At 40.3% G+C, this 13,438-nt stretch overlaps 1 protein-coding gene and 1 long non-coding RNA gene across 10 annotated transcripts in view; one reads left to right on the forward strand and one right to left on the reverse strand.

Moving 5' to 3' along the window:
• Positions 1-13,438, reverse strand: part of ror2 (receptor tyrosine kinase-like orphan receptor 2) — a 280,728-nt gene that overhangs the window by 167,154 nt on the left and 100,136 nt on the right. The gene's annotated exons all lie outside the window — the stretch shown is intronic.
• The window catches only part of LOC132394137 (uncharacterized), a 49,586-nt gene that overhangs the window by 34,504 nt on the left and 1,644 nt on the right, over positions 1-13,438 (forward strand). Inside the window, exon 3 of the long non-coding RNA XR_009512191.1 lies at positions 2,726-2,860. This is a non-coding gene — a long non-coding RNA (uncharacterized LOC132394137). The remainder of the gene's footprint in view (positions 1-2,725; positions 2,861-13,438) is intronic.

A 13,438-nucleotide genomic window follows, 5' to 3' on the forward strand; every position in this document is an offset into this window, starting at 1 on the left:
CACTCAGCCCACAACCTTCCATTCCTTTCCTGTCCATATACCTATCCAATTTTGCTTTAAATGACAATACCTAAACTGCCTCTACCACTTCTACTGGAAGTTCATTCCACACAGCTACCACTCTCTGAGTAAAGAAATTCCCCCTCATGTTGCCCTTAAACATTTGCCCCCTAAGTCTCAACTCATGTCCTCTTGTTTGAAGCTCCCCTACTCTCAATGGAAAAAGCCTATCCACGTCAACGCAATCTATCCCCCTCATTATTTTAAATACCTCTATCAAGTCCCCCCTCAGCCTTCTAAGCTGCAAAGAATAAAGACCTAACTTATTCAATCTTTCCCTGTAACTTAGGTGCTGAAACCCAGGTAACATTCTAGTAAATCTTCTCTGTACTCTCTCTATTTTGCTGACATCTTTCCTATAATTCAGCGACCAGAAATGTACACAATACTCCAAATTCGGCCATACCAATGCCTTGTACAATTTTAAACACTACATCCCAACTCCTATACTCAATGCTCTGATTTATAAAGGCCAACATACCACAAGCTTTCTTCATCACCCTATCCACATGAGATTCTACCTTCAGGGAACTATGCACCATTATGCCTAGATCACTCTGTTCTACAGCATTCTTCAATGCCCTACCATTTACCATATATGTCCTATTTGGATTATTCCTACCATAAAGAGGCCCTTTGGACCAATTTGCCCATACCAACCCCAAGGTGCCTTCCCGAGGCCAGTTATTTGGCTGATGTCCCTACAAAACTTTCTTAGTGATGTATTTGTCAAAATGTTTTTTAAACATTTAATTATACCCACCTATGTCACCTCCTCAGGGCAGCTCATTTTATGTACCGGTAAAAAAACAAGTTTCTCAGGTCCCCTTTAAATCTTCCGCTTAAACCTACCCTCTAGTTTTAGATTCATCTACCTGGGAAAAACACTGTAACCAATCATTGTATCTTCACTTCCTTCATGCTTTTATAAACTCTAAGACCATCCTTCAGTTTCTGTCACTCCAGTGAAAACAATCCTAGTCTCTCCACACAACTCAAGCCATCCAGTTCCGGTAATGTCCGTGAATCTTTTCTACAGACTCTCTCTAATTTAGTCACATCATTTCTATATTGTGGTGACCAGAACTGCTTAAGTCCAGTGTGGTCGCATCAACACACTATACAGATGAAATATGGTACAGTATTACAACGCAGTGCAGTCAGAAATGTATGGCATGTTTACCTTCATCAGCAAGTACACGCACTACCATTGCCAAAGATCTCTGTAGTACCTCAAGTCCCGGCTCTCTAAAGCAGTCTCCAAAACAAGCCAAAAGCAATGCCACGATAACAAATGGATGTTGAATATTATCCATGTTATATTTGACATAAGAAATGCAAGTTTATGTACATTTTTCCAGGCTTATAACATTAAAAAAACTTAAAATGTTGAATATAATAGCTCATTAGATTACTACACTGTGAATATTCCAACAGAGAAAAGAGTCATAAGAAACTGCAAATGCTGTAGAGCAGAGCAAAAAAATCCAGAGGAACTAAAGGTCAGGCAGCATCCATGGAGGCACTGTCATTTCAGGTCTAGACCCTGTAGAATCACTAACAATTATGTACCATAGCAAAAGTTAAAATTAAAAGAGAAACAAAGTCATGTGCCTATTCTTGCCATGGTAATGAACAGAATACCATGTTGTCAAGCTAACTGAACACAATTTAATCAGAATTGCAAGCTCACAGAAATGTAGTGTTTGCACTTTACAGAGTTACAACCTTTGGGAAGATGCATCTTATATTAGGCTGAAAAAAGTAATTTTGTGAACATTAAGAGCTTCTGAACATAGTATAATTACCCAAGAATGCACTTAAGGCAATTATTTTTTCAGAGTTTACAAATCCTGGGGTTACCATCTGTTTCTGTAAAGTTAAATATTTTCACTGCTTATTAAAGAACCCTCACAAATCTGATTTTTTTTTTGTTGATACAGCTTAAAGACTGTCAATATTTTGACTCTCTTCCTGAACTACAGAATCTAGTACATCAGTTACACCAATGTTCAATTACTGTCCCATGGGAAAGATTGGCAGAGGAGTGGGGTTACAATTATAGTTTAAAAAACCACAAAGATAACAACTCTTCTTATTCCAGCCTCTCCTTGAAGGCAATAGTAATTTCCTCTGCAGAAAATCGTGTACAGCTTTTTGGGCATGCCTTGAAAGGTGACATACAACCATAATTCAATTCTGCATTGATCCTGCATTCCCACGTTTCTGCAGAACAAATTAATGAGAGGTACTTGCCGGGTTACCTCCTGCAATAAGCTGGGGCAGTGAGGAATTTGATTCTCCTCACCAATTCTCCACTGGAGTCAAGACAATTTAATACATGTTTAAACTCTGGACTTTTCCTCTTGTCAAGTTTAGTTCCTCAAACTAAAATACTATTGAACCATTGGGCAAGTTGGCTTGATGCAAACTAGTCATGAGTATCAGCAATGCATTGTTTTTCTAAAGGAGCCAGGGAGGTGAACTTGGCTATATAGAATTTCAGCTCTAAATAGTGTACTGCTCAACAGTGTTATGTTTACACAAATCTCTTTAGAAGGTTTTGTTGTGTTTTTTTTAAATGGTGGCATTTTCCAATTTTAAGTGTCTGGTGATTGTTCAACCAGCCAATTTAAATTTTCTGTTTTCTCCTCTGTCAATCTAGTCCACCTTCATATTGGAGGTGAAGGACCTACTGAATTTGACCTTCAGGCACACTGAGGTTTCGGAATACAACCACCAGAGAAATGCAGGCAGAAATCATGAAGCTGCTCTCATTGGAAAGGAAGGACAGCATACAGTAAGTTACTCAAAGGTTATTAGAAACCTGTCCAGTTGAGATCAACCACACTACTTTCACTTTATGTTTTCAAGACAGAGGACCATTTGACCCATTGAGTCAACGTCAGCCCGCAGAGCATTCCCAGTCCTATTGTTCCACTTTTTTTTACTGTAACCTTTGTCCTGCTCATGCCCATCAATTTTACCATGCCAAAGGGACATATTCTTGCAGCCAGTTAACTCACTAGAACATCTTTTGAGCTGAGAGAAGCAGACACACCTGGAAAAATCAGTCACAGGTAGGACATGCAAACTCTATATGTACATTTGCTGGAGCCATGCGCCAATTCACAAAAAGGTACAGGGAAGGGATTCTACAGCTGGATACACACCGATATGAGCAAAGATGAGAACATGGTCTTCCATGGTGCCTTCGACATGCACGAACTGCACCCGATCAAATAGTATCACAGTGCGTGCCTCAACTTTGAATCTCAAGCAGCCGGCCAAGAATATGGTGTTTCCTTCATTAAGCCCAAGCAACAACTGCAAAGTTTTACCTTCAACTGTTCAAGGAGTAAGAGAAGTTTCAAAACGAGAAGAATTTAATTATAACTAATCAATCTCTCCTTTATATGCCTGGAGTTGTTTTCCTTTAAATTTTCATTACTGCTGGAGGAAAAACTATTGTAAAGCAGAAGCTCCCTTCTAAGAAAGTGCTATAGGGCTATTGAAACAAAATAAATACTTCAGGACATCTTAAAAGTTTCTTCCCCCAGGCTGTTAATCTGCTCAACCATTCAAGTCACTGTTCTGCACTGTAGATACTTAAAACAACTTTTTATAATGCTGTTTACATTGTAAATACATGCCGGCATTCATTAATTTATGCATATTTCATTCCAAATCTGTCTTTAACTTCTAACATTTTTATATAATTCTTCATAATTTTTTGAATAGCATTTTTTATATTGCACCCTGATCAACACACCACTGCAAATTCCAAATATATGCAAATGTAAATGTAATTGATCCTTGAAGCAGGTAAGTATTTTCACCTTCTCTTAATTGTGTAGTTTTCACTGCCTTTTCAATTGGCTTCCGACTAAAATTAAATAATTTACAGCATATTCACTGGCTCAGTCCTCAGGTCTCAGTAACAATTCTTCAGTAGAGTACTGGCCAGGATTCTGCAGCTCCTGCAGTGGGGCTTGCATCGTTTTGGGTTTCTGAATGTTGTAAATTGCACTGGTGACTCCCCAAATAAATTCTTTTGAGCCCATGTAATGAACTCCCTTTATTTGTCACTCACCACAAAATCATGAACAATGCCATTAAGCTGGAAACTAGGCTTTTAAATATTTTTCAGTAAATACAGTGGATTCCAGTTACAGTAATTGGGGCACATCAGAAACAGCACATTTTGACCTAATTAGGCAGCTGCCCCAATTAGGTGAGGTTTCATGGAAATAGTTATTAAAAAATCCAAACTACCATTTAATGTAGTAACAAATTTTGTATTTAAATGAAATATAGAATAAATCAGAACACTACTAATATAAAACACCACTTTTAAACTGTATATTAGTTTCTAATAGTTATTGATTGCTGAATTCATCCAGTGTATGTATAGGGTATGTAGCACCTCTGATGAAGGAGCTTGTCACGTCCATTTTGGGGCAGATCGCTCACCTTTGATTCCCAGCGGATACTCAGCTCTCACCTGTAGCTCCAAGCAGCTGTTTGCATGTGACAGGGGCCAGACCACTTCAACAGGTGGTCTAAACCAGGTGAAGGAGGGCCTCATACCTCAGTGAAATCAGGACATGAGCAACACCCATAAAATGCTGGAGGAACTCAGCAGGCAAGGCAGCATCTATGGAAAAAGCACAGCCAATGTTTCAGGCCGAAACTCCTCAGCAGAACTGGAGAAACAAAAGCCGATGAGTAGATTTTAAAGATTGGGGAGGGGAGAGAGAAACACCAGCTGATGGTAAAATCTGGAGGGGAAGGGATGAAGTAAAGAGCTGGAAAGTTGATGGGTAAAAGAGACAGAAGGCCATGGAAGAAAGAAAAAAGGGGAAGGAGCATCAGAGGGAGGCGATGTGTTGGCAAGAGATAAGGCAAGAGAGGGAAAAGGGAAAAGGGAATAGGAAATTGAGAAATGGAGAAAGGGGAGGGGGTATTACTGGAAGTTTGAGAAATCTATGTTCATGCCATCAGGTTGGAGACTACCCAAACAAAATTCAAGGTGTTGTTCCTCCAACCTAAGTGTGCCCCCTTTCTCCATTTCCCATCCCCTTTTCCCTCTGTCACCTCATCTCCTTGCCCGCCCATTGCCTCCTTCTGGTGCTCCTTCCCCCAGAGACACCCAGAAACCCAGAGACAACTGCCTTCATACAATCCTTTCAATGATTGTATCTTCCAAATCTTCATTTTCATTGTAATATTCAAAAATCATTGCCCAGATCTTCAACTTCTTTGCAGTTCCTAACTTGAAGTAGCAAAATCATTTCACGTCCACTCTCGATTGTTTCCGGCATCTTCAAGCCTGGATTCTTGAAACTGCCATAAGCAAAATAGTTCTAATTTGTCTTACTGCTTATTTTACACCAGCTATCAGTGACTAAAATCACTGCTTTTTAAACACAAGCACACCGAACTGACATTATTTAAAACCTGTTTGTTCCAAGCACAGTTTAATGTTTATTAAAAGCAAACATGCTCTGTCTGCCAGAGAAAGCAGGATCTCCTAGTGGCCACACATTTTAATTCCACGTCCCATTCTGATATGTCTATCCATGGCCTCCTCTACTGTCAAGATGAAGCCACACTCATGTTGGAGGAACAATACCTTATATACTGTTTGGGCAGCCTCCAACCTGATGGCATGAACATTGACTTCTCTAATTTTTGTTAATGCCCCTCCTCTTCTTCTTACCCCATCCCTGATTTATTTCCCCCCCTTTTTTTCTTCTCTCTCTCTGTGCCCATCACTCTTTGCCTGTTCTCCATCTCCCACTGGTGCTCCCCTCCCTCATTCTTTCACCCTAGGCCTCCTGTCCCATGATCCTTTCCCTTCTCTAGCTCTGTATCACTTTCGCCAATCACCTTTTCTAGCTCTTGGCTTCACCCCATCCCCTCCGGTCTTCTCCTATCATTTTGGATCCCCCCCCACCCCACTTTCAAATCTCTTACTATCTTTTATTTCAGTTAGTCCTGACGAAGGGTCTCAGCTCGAAACATTGACATTGCTTCTTCCTATAGATGCTGCCTGGCCTGCTGCATTCCACTGGCATTTTGTGTGTGTTACAGTGCAGAGTTCAACGGTTACACAAGTCCACGCAACTGACACTAGTTAGAAACTTTTCGGCAATAGTCTAACACAATTAAGCAGCAGAATGTCCCAAATAAGTGAAGGGAACCCCAGCTAATTTCTCAATTAGTTACCCCAAATACGTGGCAGTCCTGCTTAACCAATGGCCCAATTAACTCAAATCCACTGTACTTTCAGATAATAACAAATGGGCTCCCAAACTGAAGACAATTTTTTTTTTCGCGGATTATTATGATGCATCTAATAGTTACTTGATCATTTTAATAGGCTCACATCACAGGATTTAAAGTCGTGAGCACAAGAGATACTGCAGATGTTGGAAATCCAGAGAAACACACACAAAATGCTGGAGGAACACAGCACCCAAGGCAGCATCTATGCAGGGGAAAAAAGAGTCAGCATTTCAGGCTGAGACCTCTCATCAGTTCTGCAAGGATCCTCTGGCATTTTGTGTGTGTATTTGAAGTCAGGAGCTGGGTCAAAATACAAATTTATTGTCTTCATTTGGTACTGCTGTTGTTACATCTGCAGTCATCTAGTATTATATAAACAGTATTAATTTGGTAAAGTTCTGTGACTTGATTAATTTATATAAATTCATTTAAAACATTAACCGCAGATGGCATCATTTGGGCCACTTGGGACAAAATTCCAAACCCCATTAATCTTTAATGTTAACAGTTCTACAATAATATTGATATAGATAAAAGTGAATAAAGCTTAAATTTAACTAACAATAACAGATAATGTATCGGCCCATTAGTCTGCTGAAACAAGACCCATACTATATCAGATCACATCTAGATATTCCACAGATGCAAACACCAACCAATATAAAGCACTTTCCATTGGTTACATTACTCAAAATGGTTGGCAAAGTCCCAATATTCAAGTTGTGTTGACACAAACATTAATTTAATATAACTAATTATACTTCAGGGAGACATTTTTGGAAGGCTTCAAGACCTTCTAAATTGTAAAGAATTTTCATTTACCAATTTACTGGTGAACACAACTTGGTAAGAGGTGTTAACTACAAATTTTGAGAAGTGATGTTATTATTCAATTATTCTTGATACTGTTCCCCTAACCACAAACAGAAAAGGACAGTACTTTTATTGACCTCAATACATATGGTCCAGTATTTTTCCATAACTTTTAGGAAAATCTATTCTTTTGTGCCTATTTGCATCTTAAATAAAACCCAAGGATGCCTCCTTGAAGGCCCCTTCGACCTGTATGCACAAGCATAGGACAATGAATCAGAATTAGAATTAATATTACTAGCATACGTTGTGAAATTTGTTCTTTTGCAGCAGCACATTGCATTACATAATCCTAAGTGTAAATTAAAGATATATATGCTAAATTAAACAGATCTTTGCTTAATTGTTATGAATTGTACTTTGATATGCTTGTTTTGCACTGTATAAACCTTTTCTTTTTTTTGGTTCTGTTGCATTGTTAAAAACTCAAATTAATTTTTTTTTAAATTTAATATTTTAAAAATAGGTAGTGCAAAAAGAGGGAAAAAAGTAGTGAGGTGATATACATCAGTTCAATATCCATTCAGAAGTTTGATGGCAGAGTGGAAGAAGCTATTCCTGACTCGCTAACAACAATCTCAATGCTTAACAACAGTTGAAGGAGTGTGTGTAACTCCTAAACCAGCATACGGTGAAGAACATCATACCTCTGTAAGGGGCAAGGGAAAGGTGGCAAGATGATTTCACATATTCAAATTATAGGCATATTTATTTTAAAGAAAAGCAAATGAAAGAAATAAGTTTTTATGCTGATGGAATTAGATATCTGTTTAAATATTTGAAAGTTATAGAAGAAAATAACTAGAAATCTAGAAAACACTGAATGCTGGTGTTTCTCATTTGTACATAAGGCTTTGAAGAGGATTCACTGCAGTGGAGTTCCAGATCTTTTTCTTTTCTTCATGGTGAACTCCTCAATATCCACACTATACTTTATCTGATCATTTTCAAAGAGCCATCAGTGAGAACTTGCCTTCCACAGATGTGCTTGTGACAACATCTTATGTACTATAAAGTGCTGTAGGACATGCTAAAGTCATGAGAAAGATTACATACAAGGTTTACTTTCTTTGACAGTCATCACTCACAGGCATAGACTGCTTCAACATGCTAAGTTATTACAAAAAGAAAAGGAACATGACAAGTTCTTGAAAAAGAGCATTTCCAATTACAGTTATTCAGTTGCAAATTAAAAGCGGTTGAGATGAGCCACGGGCAGTTGAAATCTCTCAGACATACCCAAATTGCCTTGGGGACTGAGAGGAGTTTGAGATGCCTTTTTCCCCAAAATGCATTACTTTATTTTCCTCAATGCCTTTACCAGGAGATAAGACAATGATCGGCCAGTGATTGAAATATATACAATTCTGCACTAGTGACTAGATCACATGCCTTAATTTCCCAAAGTTGCATCACTGTCAGGAATAACAAGGATTTACCTCGGCTTTGTCGTTGACCAGGATGTACGCTTTTGGCGTACATATCTACCAAGAAACACAGTAGCATGTTGATTACATTAGTGTACCAGACATTCACAGCCTGGGCTTAATGATTTGAAGTTCAAATCTCACCACAGCAACTGGGGAATTGAATAAAAAGGCTCTCATCAGTAATAATGACCTTGAAACATTCGAATTCTGTAAAATCACCCTATAACAAAATCAAGCCGAATGAGGTTGAGGCAGGAACCTCTGTGTCTTATTGCTTCCTTCTATAACCATATTAGGTTATAGATCTGCTTTATCTGTCCCATTCATGAGTTCAATCTCAGTACAATGTGCGTGACTCATAATGCTCTTATTTTGCATACAAAGATAACCAATCATACAAAACCAAAGCAAAAAATTTTAAAAGGTAGGTGAAATTCCCAGACAAGTGAATTCAGAATAGCCTGATGCAGTCATGTACAATGAATCAGATTTTTCAGTCCATAAGCTTGACTTATTCCCCATTACCATCCACAGCTGGGCTAGTGTCAGTTCCGGGTCAGACAGAAAAGTATTTGCCCCAGGACTCCCACCATTTACCCTGAACGCTGTGAAGTTAAAATTCATTGGTCACCTATCTGATTACTCATAACTTTAAACACAAAAGACAGACATTTGCTGGAAATCTAGAGCAACGCACACAAAATGCTGGAGAAACTCAGGTCTGGTAGCATCTATATAGAGTTGTCATTTCAGGCCGAGACCCTTGGATAGGATCGGAAAGGAAGGGGGAAGAAGCCAGAATGTGAGGGGAGGGGAAGCAGTACAACCTGTTAAGTGACTGGTGAAACCAGCTGAAGGGGAAGGTCCCTGGGTGGGGGAGGAGAGAAGAAATGAGAAGCTGGCAGGTGATAGGTGAAATAGGTAAAGGGCCAAAGGAGGAAGAAACTGATAGGATAAAAAAGTGAACCACAGGAGAAATGGAAGGAAGAGGTCATAAACAAATGAAAAGTGGAAAAAAGGAGCCAGAATGAGGAATGGTAAAGTGAGAAGGGGGAATGGGGAGGAAATTACCAGAAGTTCAAGAAATTGATGTCCGTGCCACCCAGGCGGAATACGAGTTGTTGCTCCTCCAAATTGAGAGTGGCCTCATTGTAGCTGTAGAGGCCATGGACTGACATGTTGAGAGTGGTGAGTGAAATTAAAATGGTTGACCCTGCTTGTTGCAGACGGAGCAAACATATTCAACAAAGTCGTCCCCCCAGTCTAGGTCAGGTCTCACCAACGGAGAGAAGGCTGCATTGCGTGCACCGACTACAGCAGATGACCGTCACAGGTGAAGTGCTGCCTCACCTGGTAGGACTATTTGAGACTTTGAACAATGGTGAGGAGGTGAATGGACAGGTGTAGCACAGTGTGCTGCTTACAGGGAGAGGGGTGGAAGGTGGGGTACGTAAAGATGTGTTTATTGGTAGGATGCTCAGTGCAGGATGCACAGCCTTGTTTCCTTACTACCACGATAACCGGGATAGAGTTCCTCTCGTCCTTACCACCGCCATTCCAGCGAGAGAGATGTCCTTGTCCTTTCCTACCACTAACCACATCTTTACCTCCCTTCCCCCTCAACTTCCCACAGGGATCACTCTCTCCATGACTCCCTTGTTCGTTCATCCCTCCCCACTGACCTCTCTCCTGGCACTCAACTCCTGCCCTCATCCTTTGGAAGAGTAGAACTCACAGGTTTGGGGATGGCTGGTGGTGTTCAGGTGCATTACTTCATTCTGGGTGGTTTTGAGATTCGAGAATCGTTAATCCAGGCAAGTAGAAAGTATTCATCTTTTGTGCCAGAGTGTAGATGGTTCTGACCTTTTCTTGTAGCCATACTTATGAAGCTGATCCAGTCGATTCTCTGGGGAAGGAGTACCCTTGCAACATTGACTTGGAAATGGTAATGTCACTGAATACCAAAATACAGTAGGTGATTAGACTGCCTCTTGTTGGAGATGGTCTTCGTTTGTAGTTTTGTTAGTGGATGTTACTTGACTTTTATCAAGCCCCGTCTGAATGGTGCCAAGGTCTCGCAGATGTGTGCGTTTATTATGTGTATTATGGTAACTAGTCACATTAGTGGGTTCTGGTAAACGTGAATGGACTCAGTTAGACATTCTTACTTATTTCATGGCAGTTTGTAGCTTGGGTCAGCGGAGGTCACATCTTTACTGACCGCTGAGATAACGCTCAATAATGCTTAATTGTATGTTTGCTAATTGCTAATGAAGAATCGAAATAAGGAATTCAACTTTTGGAGCAATCATTGGAGCGGAAGGCATGTCATGCAAGTATAACAAGTCCGCACGGTGCAAGCAGGCAGTGATTGTTTTGTTTTGATTTGGGATCGGTTTTCCTGCTACAGGCTGTTTTAGTTGCTGAGGATTTGCAGATGAGAGTGATGAACATTCCCACTCTGCCGCAAGGGCAGTCACTGAGGAAGCAACATAAAGTGCTATCCATAGAATAAACACCCATAACCTCTCTGTGCAAGCTCTCTGGATCTACTATTGGTCAAATGCAATTTGATGAAGATCTGTCATAAACAACAGCTACAAATCATGTTTTAAGTCCATGACTCTGCTCATCCCAGTACAACTCCATAGGCTTTCTTCATCTGACTCCACTTCTCCTCACAATCCACCGTAAACTGTATCTGCACAAAGAAACAAATACACCAGATAGCCCCAGCTTCACACTCCTATTTTTGACTTTAAATTCTTCCCTTTCTCCCCACCTGTCATTGTATGAATACTTAGAATTACAATGTGGCTCTTTAATTATGCTCCCACTCAGCTTGATTTTATTTGTTTAAGATATCAAGGCTCCATTGTGCCTACGTTATAGGTTATGCATTTTGTGGTGCCTTCCCAAGTACAACTGCAACTGGCTGGAGTGTTCACTGAGATCTTACACCTCTCACTTTGGAAGTATGAGGTCCCCTTCTGCTTCATACAGGGTTCAATTATACTGGTGCCTCAGAAGAACATGGTATCGTGGCTCAATGACTATTGTCCAGTACCACATACATCCACTGTGATGAAGTGTTTGAGTGATGAAACCCATCAACTCCTGCCTCAGAAGTGACTTGGATCTGCTCCAATTTGCCTAGTGGCACAACAGAACTACAGCAGATGCCATCTCATTGGCTCGTCACTCAAATCTGGAACATCAAAGGCAAGCAAAGATGCATATTTCATGATGCTTTTTATTGATTACACCTCGGCATTCAATACTATCATCCCCTCAAAGCTAATCAACAAGCTTCAAGACATTGGCCTCAATATCTCCTTGTGCAACTGGATCCTGAATCTCCTCATTTGCAGACACCAGTCAGTTGGAATTGGCAACAGCATTTCTCCACCATCTCCATCAGCACAGATGCAGCACAAGGCTGAGTGCTTAGCTCCCTGCTCTACTCGCTTTACACTTATAACACAGAGCTCCCATGCCACATTCAAGTTTGATGATGATAGCAATGTTGTAGACAGAATCAAAGGTGATGATGATTAAGCATATAGGAAGGAGGTTGGATAAGCAGGAATAGGGTACTAGGATGGCCAAAGAAGTATAAAGTGTAGATTGGGGGCGGGGGTGTGTTTGTGTGTGTGTAGGGATTTAGAACGCAAATCTATCACCTAATCCACACTCTGGAGCAGAAGGTGGCGGTAATGCACTATTAAGCTGGGTGCCAACTTCCATAAAACAAGGAAGGAAGGAGGCTGAGAACCTGTCTGAGTGGTACCACACTAACAACGTCTTATTCAATGTCAGCAAGACCAAGAGTTGACTACTGACTTCAAGAAGAGGAAACCAGAGGTGCATGAAAAAGTTCACAGAAGATCAGAGGTGGAGAGGGTCAGCAACTTTAAATGGAAAACACTAATGCCCTTGAATGGTAAATTCTACTTTAAAATAGTGGATTCGGCCCAGTTCATCACTTGTAAAGCCCTCCCCACCATTGAGCACATCGACACGGCGCATTGTCGCAGGAAAGCAGTATCTGACATCAGGGACCCCCAACACCTGCTGAGCTGAGAAGGTGGAGAGTTGATAATCGGCATTTATAACTTTGAGCTACTTAGAGAAAGTTGCAAGCAATTGCTTCCACTGGAAAGAAATTAGGTAAATATCTTAAATGTTAAAAAGAACCAAAGGCTGAAGATGACCTCTCCCTCCTATGCAAATGAGTGATAAGATCCGCAATGCACTACCTGATCCAGTGAGGAATAAAATAGCATGGGATCTTTCAAAAAGTAGCTACAGGAGGTGTGAAACACTAAATCTTCAGTTTGAACAGTAAGAACAAGGGTAGGCGTCTTTCTTGAAGTACCATTACAGGCAGAAAAAAATTCAAATGGCACCTTATTGTGTTGTACACACTTATTTCAGTCTGAATAATTCTCCTGCATCTGAATGGTAGCTGCTTTGCTGTTAATGATTTATACTTGTAACAAAGAGTGTCCCCAATTTTACTGTCACTCCACTGACAAAACAATACATAAACCAGTGGCAGACCTCTTGTTGGAGCTCGTCAGCAGGAAGAAAAAGCCAAAGCGGTGGAAATAATTAAATTTTATTTGGGAACCAATCCTTTTAACAGAACGGATAGAGAGAAAAAGAAAATCTCTGCCCCCTTGCTGGGCTGTAGAATAAACAAATGCGAGCAGCTAATTCCTTGTGATATGCAGAGTATAAAGTACATTCAGGAGTTCGAACATACCTTTATACCTTTAAGA

This window comes from Hypanus sabinus, chromosome 5 (assembly GCF_030144855.1).
Source record: "Hypanus sabinus isolate sHypSab1 chromosome 5, sHypSab1.hap1, whole genome shotgun sequence".
NCBI lineage: Eukaryota > Metazoa > Chordata > Chondrichthyes > Myliobatiformes > Dasyatidae > Hypanus > Hypanus sabinus.